The following is a 7,502-nucleotide window of genomic DNA, read 5'->3' as shown; positions in this document are numbered from 1 at the left end:
TGAACTTGTTTGAGGAAGCGTGGGGGGAGAAGCAGCCGTGTAAGGTTGGAGTTCATCAGAATAGCAATTACCCAAGTGGGTCAAGTCCTTTTTTTTTTTTTTTTTAGGAAAATAGATTTTGATAATTGAAGCCCAGGAGGGAACCACCTGGTTCATCCAAAATGACCTTCAAAATACAAATACCAAGGGATTTATGTCATTTTTAAACTCTGTATCTCCAGTTAATGGCTCTTCTCTAGATTATTTGGGGAGTAAACAGCTGGCTCTTATAATTATTATTATGGGATTTGAATTGATGAAGAGAAGACACTGCTCTCCCAAACATTTCTTATGCACCTTCATAGGCAAGTTCCGCCCCGGCCCCCTAGCTTTCAATCACTGCTCTACTTTTAACCATAGCCTGGCTCTATAGAACTGAAAAGAGGCCAGCCAAGGAGCCAAATACTTAGCCAGTCATCTGGATATTCTGTTTACAGGATTCCTCGTATCGTTTTTTTTAAAAAACATCTGGGTGTTTGGCCATAATCAAGTGAGTTGTATCTTTTTTTTTTCATTGACACTATATGGCCCCGTAAAGACAAAGACATAAATTCACAAGACCAAAGGTGCTATAAACATTATCAGAGGAATCCCTTGCTTCTCAACTGGTTAATGCCTAAATTAAGATTTCTAAATAGCAGCGCCAGTGACATTTTAGACCAGATAATTCTTTGTTTGGGAGGTGTCCAGCGTATTGTTCAGCGTTTAGCAGCCTCTTGGCGTCTACACACCGGATGCCTGAAGGCCCTTTAGCTCCTGGTTGTGACAACCCAAAAGGTCTCCAGACATTGCCGAATCCCCCCCTCCCCCCGCCGCCCCCAGGGAGGACAGTTGAAAACTAGTGGGCTAAACTATCCAACAGTGATAGTTTTATGTCTGTACCATCTAGCCTGGGGGGGTGGCAATAAAGTCGAGTCTAGGGATCTTAATAGAACCACAGGAAGGGGAAGAGGATAGGGTAGTGGAAAGTAGAAGGGCAGGTGCAATAAACTGGTAATGGCCCTAGCTATTTCGTTCACTCATTCATCCATCAGTCTTCATTCATTCAATCATTTGCCCATTCAACAAATCTGTACTGAGGGCGTACTAAGTAGAAATAGAGCACACTTAATGTCCTGAAGGCTGGGCATTCGGAACGAAGCCAAAATAGATCCTCTGTTCTCATGGAGCTTGTATTCAAATGGAGTGTGGAGGACAATAAATAAGAAGATAGCTAACGTATCTGGTATTAACAACTGCAATGATGAGAAGTCGTGCAGGAAAACATGGCAGTGCTTAGTCAGGGTCTGGTCAGGGAAAACAGAAAACACAGCAGCCATTTTAACAGTAAGAATGGCATACGGGGAATGGATTAACAAGCTCTTGGAGGATGACAGGGGCTATAAATGTGGAATGAGGACACTGAGGTCACACACACAAACTGGCCCAATGCAGATATGAGCAGCAAGCCGGCAAAAATGGGCCGGTGGCCTCCGCACCTCAGCTGCCTTGCGGCCTCCCTCCAGCACCCTCTAAGGATGGAGTTAAATAGGGAGCCAGCCAGCATAGGAACGGAGCCCCAGCTTCACAAAGGAGAGTATGGAAGGGGGACTGAAGCTGAGACAGAGCCTCAGAACCAGGGTAGGGAAGCTACCATTTTATATAGGAGTTCCTCGGAGCCTACCCTAGCCTGCTTCGGAGAATGTCTTGGTCATTTTTCTCTGCGCGTGGATGCGCTCCAGAAGAACCATCCACTGTTCTATAAACTCCTTCAAGGCAGAGGCAGCCTGTTTATCTATCTCATGTTATCACAAACTGTTTGTTAAGTGAATGAATGAATGGATGAATGAATAAGTGAAGTGATGCCTTTAACATAATGCTATTGTCATTTTCTCTGAATTACTTCATTTGATGGCTACCTCAAGTTTTTAACTGTTAAGTTTAAAATGAAACACGAATGTCATCATGGAAATTAGGCAATAAAGCTGAAATATTACTGGCCTATACCTGTTAAGACTGTGGCATTAGCAACTTTTGCAGCCTGTGTTCTACTGATGTGTGTGTGTGTGTGTGTGTGTGTGTATCTGTGGCCAATTCAATCTCATTCAGTAAATATTAGGCACCCACTAAGTGTAAATCTCTGTGTCAGATGCTACATGGGACCCAAAAGAATTGAACCCAGTCCCTAAAGGACTCAGAATATTGATTTCTATGTGTGCCATCTGGTACTTATCACTGTTTTTAAATGGTCTTTTCCTTGATTTATTGAGGCCTCTTGAATCCTATTATTTTCTGTTTTTAAAGATATTAACAATGCACGTCTACCCCCACCTTACTTCAGCCTCCAGCTTCATCTCTTTTAAGAACAGAATAAAACAGATTTCCTCCCAGAAGTAACCTTTTGGTAGTAATTGTCTAAAGGGAGAAATTAACTCTTTCAGACTCCCAGGGCACCATGGCTAAACGTTCTGTAAAACTCTTTCCTAATTACCACCTGGAGAGAGACTTGGCATCTGGAGAATAGCATCCAATATGTATACATTTGTTTCCTTTATTGTTATCCCAAAGAAGGGCATTAGTTCATCACTCCAAAGAGAAAGAAGCCTCAGAGATTCTTATTCATAAATAAGAATAGGATGGGGTTGTGGGCTGGAGAATTACAGTTTCCCAACATACTTGGAAAGTTTGGCTCCTTAGATATCCTGAGTATTGACCACACTGCTGAAAAGGGCAGAGAGAAAGCCACGGGGTTGGAGGGCTACTCCCACAAGGCTATTATGGGAGCCCTGATTGTTAAAAGTGGTCTTCCCTACCTCATCTCCAAAAATACCAACAAATACGTCAGATGCTGCTAAATTTACCCATGTATCTTGCCTCTTCTCTTTGGAGAAGCACTCTATTGAACATTATTAATCCTCTCTTCCCGTGTTGTTTAAGTACGATTTTAAGGCCCACGAATACCTTGCTCAACATTTGTGGTTTTTAATATTCCTTAGTCTAGGCTTTCAGGGAAGAAGGTCTACAGCGTTCTTTGGATTGCTTCATTATGGAGAGTCCCAAGATCTTCTCCACTTATATTGTCACAGACCCTGATGCATTTTAAATTCAGAATTTTGCCTCTGAAAGGTCTCAAAAAAAAATAGCATAATATCATCCATGTCTTGAATGATTCCTAACCGTAGCTCTACCTTAGAATCAGGGCATCCCTGAAAGACCATTATGAACCACACTGAAGGTTTTATACAGGTTAGAACAGGCTAGTGTTAAATACAATTCAAAAAACCAAGCAGTGCTAAATTTTAAATTCTGGTACCCCCAAGCAAATTTTTCTTAGATGGACCATTTTTCTGTACTCTGAGGTAAAAGTCTTCAGCAGCAAAAAAAAAATCTCTCTTGACATTTTTAAGTTCTACTAGTGTTCTTGGGAGCAGGAAGCATGAAAATGCAAATGGTCTATTATATGTGGTCAAAAACAATTTTTCAAAGCAGCTCAGCAGATGTATTATGTTATCGTCATTCCCCTCCACTTATTATTTGGTTAAGATAAACATTCCTCATCAATGCTGATTGCATTTAGCCCGATCATACTCTTTGTACATGTTTCAATGCTGATCCTATTTCCTGCTTTTAACCGTGCAAATATATGACAATAAAAAAAATAATTTTGTTAGCAATTGAATTACAAAATGTGTTCAGTTCTCCATTAATAAAACTTCTACCTTGTTCAACATCCTCAGTAAATAGCCTTTATATTTTTCCTCTCTTCAATTTGCTGGCTGACAATAGAAAGCATTAACTGGAAGACTACAAAGCAAAAGAGATGGTTAGCCAGTGCCATCTAGTGGGCAAAACAAAGTTTGACCAAAGTTTCTGGACCTTCTTTTCCTTTAGCATAGAGAAATAAATGCTGGGGCTATTTTATCTAATATTTTAAAGTATTTTGATTCTTTTAAATATTTGAATAACAACCCTAATATCCAATACATGATTAAATTTAAATGTATTACTACACTATTCATATCTCAACAATACTAAGTCAGGTAAGATGATCAATGTGGACCAAACAGTGAAAGCAAAAATTGGCAATTATCTGATAATCTTCCCAGTGAAGACAGCTAATCAAGAATGTTTCATCCTAACTGTATTTGGCTATAATCAGAAAATATATAGACATCACTAATGAAGCTAACTTAGTCATTTACCTTCACTCTGCTCTTTGGACCCATTCAATTTATTCTCAGCTTTGATCTCCTTCTTTAAACCAGTGTGGGAGCCGGAGACCAAATTCAGCCAGTGCCTTTCAACACAGAACAAGTATTTTAGAGATTCTAGGGGTGGGAGGTAGAGGCTGGGATCACAGATTAACTTTTTATAGAGCTTTGAGACTGCTTTTCAAGGCTGCTCTGTAGGGCAACTGGAATTTACTTCACAGCATGGAGAAATCTGGTGTATTATTTTCCAGAGAAACGGAACTGAGAAGATGTGTTAATATACAGATGGTCCCCTACTTATGATGGTTTGACTTACAAATTTTCAATTTCATGATGGCGTAAAAGCAATGTGCATTCAGTAGAAACTGTACTTTGAGTATTGAATGTGGATCTTTTCCTGGGCTGGTGATATGCAGTACAGTACTCTATTGCGATGCTGGACGGGACAGCAAGTGGCAGCTCCCGGGCAGTCGGGATCGTGAGGGTCAGCAACCAATTACACTTACAACCATTCTGTGCCCATGCAACCACTCTCTTTTTTTCATTTTCAGTACAGTAGTCAATAAATCTTATGAGAAATTCAGTACTTTATTATAAAAAAAAGTTTTGTGACATCATTTTGCCCAACTGTAGGCTAATGTCAGTGTCGGGACACATTTAAAACAAGCTAGGCTGAACTATGATGTTTGGAAGCTTAGGTGTACTAAATGCATTTTTTGACTTACTGTATTTTCAATTGACAATGGGTTTAGGGAGCTCTTCATAGAAACATTTATTTTAAGGAATTGGCTGATGCAATTATGGAAGCTAGCAGGTCTGCAACTGCAGGATGGCCTGGCAGGCTGGAGACCCAGGATGGATCTGATGTGGCAATTCAAGTCCAAGGGCTGTCTACTGCAGAATTTCCTTTTGCTTGGAAGAGGTCATTCATCTATTCTCCTTGGGCCTTTAACTGATTGGATGAGGCCCACCCACATTATGGAGAGCAATCTGTTTTATTCAAAGTCCATCAATATAAATGTTAATCTCATTCAAAAATACCCTTACAGGGGCGCCTGGGTGGCTCAGTCATTAAGCGTCTGTCTTTGGCTCAGGTCATGATCCCAGGGTCCTGGGATTGAGCCCTGCATTGGGCTCCCTGCTCAGAAGGAAGCTTGCTTCTCCCTCTCTCACTCCCCTGCTTGTGTCCCCTCTCTCTCTATGTGTCTCTCTTTGTCAAATAAATAAATAAAATATGTAAAAAAAAAAAAAAAACAGAAACCACCCTTACAGAAACATCCAGAATACTGTTTAACCACATACCTAGGCACTGTGGCCCAGATAATTGGATACATAAAATGAACTATCACATCAGGTGAAGTGTGCACCAGGGAAAATGAAGGATATGGGAGAATTTGGGAAAAGCTTTAAAACCTGCTTCTCATCCACTTCAATAAAATGATTACTTTGTGTCTAAACAGCATCTCTATTTGCTACTGACACCTCAAGCAACATTGGATCTGCTGTATCATATGGCCCAAGTCGTAAGCCATAAGTTTACATGGCAGCCTGGACCTGCTTTCTGGGGCCCACTCAAAACTAGCTGCTTTTCAGGTCACTCTGTAAGTGGGCCAGAGTAACACACCCAAATGACAAATATGTTGCCTCCAAAGTCCAAAGAGGCCCAGTAGGCATTGTGCCTCTTTTTTAGTTGTAGGAAGGGTCAGATGCAACAACTTAACTTCACCTCGGAAGGAATATTTTGACATGCCCCACATCACTGGACTCCTAGAAATTTCAAAGGTCGAGGCAAATGACTTACCAATAAGTCCAGAGTAGTTGTTACTTCTTGTTCACTAGGTCCAATCAGCATATTAATTGTCAGTGTAATAGACCAGTATGCTATCTTAGAGAAGGGAAATGTCCTTGGTCTGAGATCAAGATCCTTATAGACTAAATTATGTCCTGATATAAGACAGTGAAGGTATATTGGTGGCCTTGCCAAATGAAAGCAAACTCTTTCTGGTGAGCCTTATGGAAAGTATGGAGAAAAAGGCATTTGCCAGATCAATAGCTGCATACTACTGATCCCTTATTGATTCAACATATGAATCTGGGGGGAGATAAAACTCAACCCTCAACAGCCCTCACATTCACAATATGTTCTTTCAGTGTCATCTTTGGCTATATCCCTATAAAACTATGATGCATTATACCTCAATGGAGAGTTACATTCTCCCTCATTTTGATATTGTGTTTTTTATAATAATTTAACAGGAACAACTCTTTACCATAAAGGGGTAGTTTCTGCTTCTCCCTCACACATGCCTAAATCAGTGCTTCTTAATCTGTAAAATACATTTCCTCATCTGGGGAATCTTGGTAAAATGTAGAGTCTGATTCAGTAGACCTAGGGTGGGGCCTGACCTATAGAAACTAATATAATAGTTTCTATAAAAATAGTATTTCCTGCTACCTCATGACACTTTCTCCATGCAGACTACAGCTGGAGTATTTTATGCCTATTGTCTCAGAGAGGGGGACATCATTATAAAAGTACTGACAACAAGAGTCAAATTCTTGGCCTTGAAGTTTCAACAGCCAAGTCCCAGGACCAGTCGTTATTTGGAAGAGATGGAAGAATAGTCCATCATTCAGAGTCATGGTCCAGAGCTGAGTGTAAGGAGGCAGTGTGCCCTGCCCTGCCCACTTTTCAGCTGACCCCCAGGACAGTGTCTCAGAACTAATGCCCCCTGACACCCTCTAGATACTCCTGAACCTTGTAGGGCACAGGATCAGAAGAAATAGCCAGGTGATGTGCCTAGGCAAAGGACTCAAAGGCAGTCTTACAGTTTCCCATGATCCCCACCGTGTGGAAACTAACACATGAGTTTCTCTCACTTCAGATAGAAGAAAAGACTATTTCCTGGGCACTGAAGAAGAGAGTGGAATTGGCTATGAATGAGAACTTGGAATAAGAGAGATGCATGAACAGTCTACGTGGACAGAGGCTATATGACTGAGGACCAGAAAAGTCAAAGTACTTTTTGGCAGATGGTGACACAGGCAGAGGACAACAGAGGACCCGATGCCTGACCCCTCCAAGCTTCAGCACTCCCTCTCCAACACATCTCCAAGGAGAAGATTATGTTTCCTCCAAAGACAAGAAGGGAATTTGGAAAAGAAATGAAATTCCACTATGAATCATAGAGGAAGTTGTTAACTGCATGGATTCTACAGAGATTCATAAAAAATTAATTAGTTTACTATTTACATTTTGCATTGACCTTCCAA

The sequence above is a fragment of the Neomonachus schauinslandi genome, chromosome 2 (assembly GCF_002201575.2).
Source record: "Neomonachus schauinslandi chromosome 2, ASM220157v2, whole genome shotgun sequence".
In the NCBI taxonomy this organism is placed as follows: Eukaryota; Metazoa; Chordata; class Mammalia; order Carnivora; family Phocidae; genus Neomonachus; species Neomonachus schauinslandi.
Note: the sequence above shows the minus strand (reverse complement) of the source record.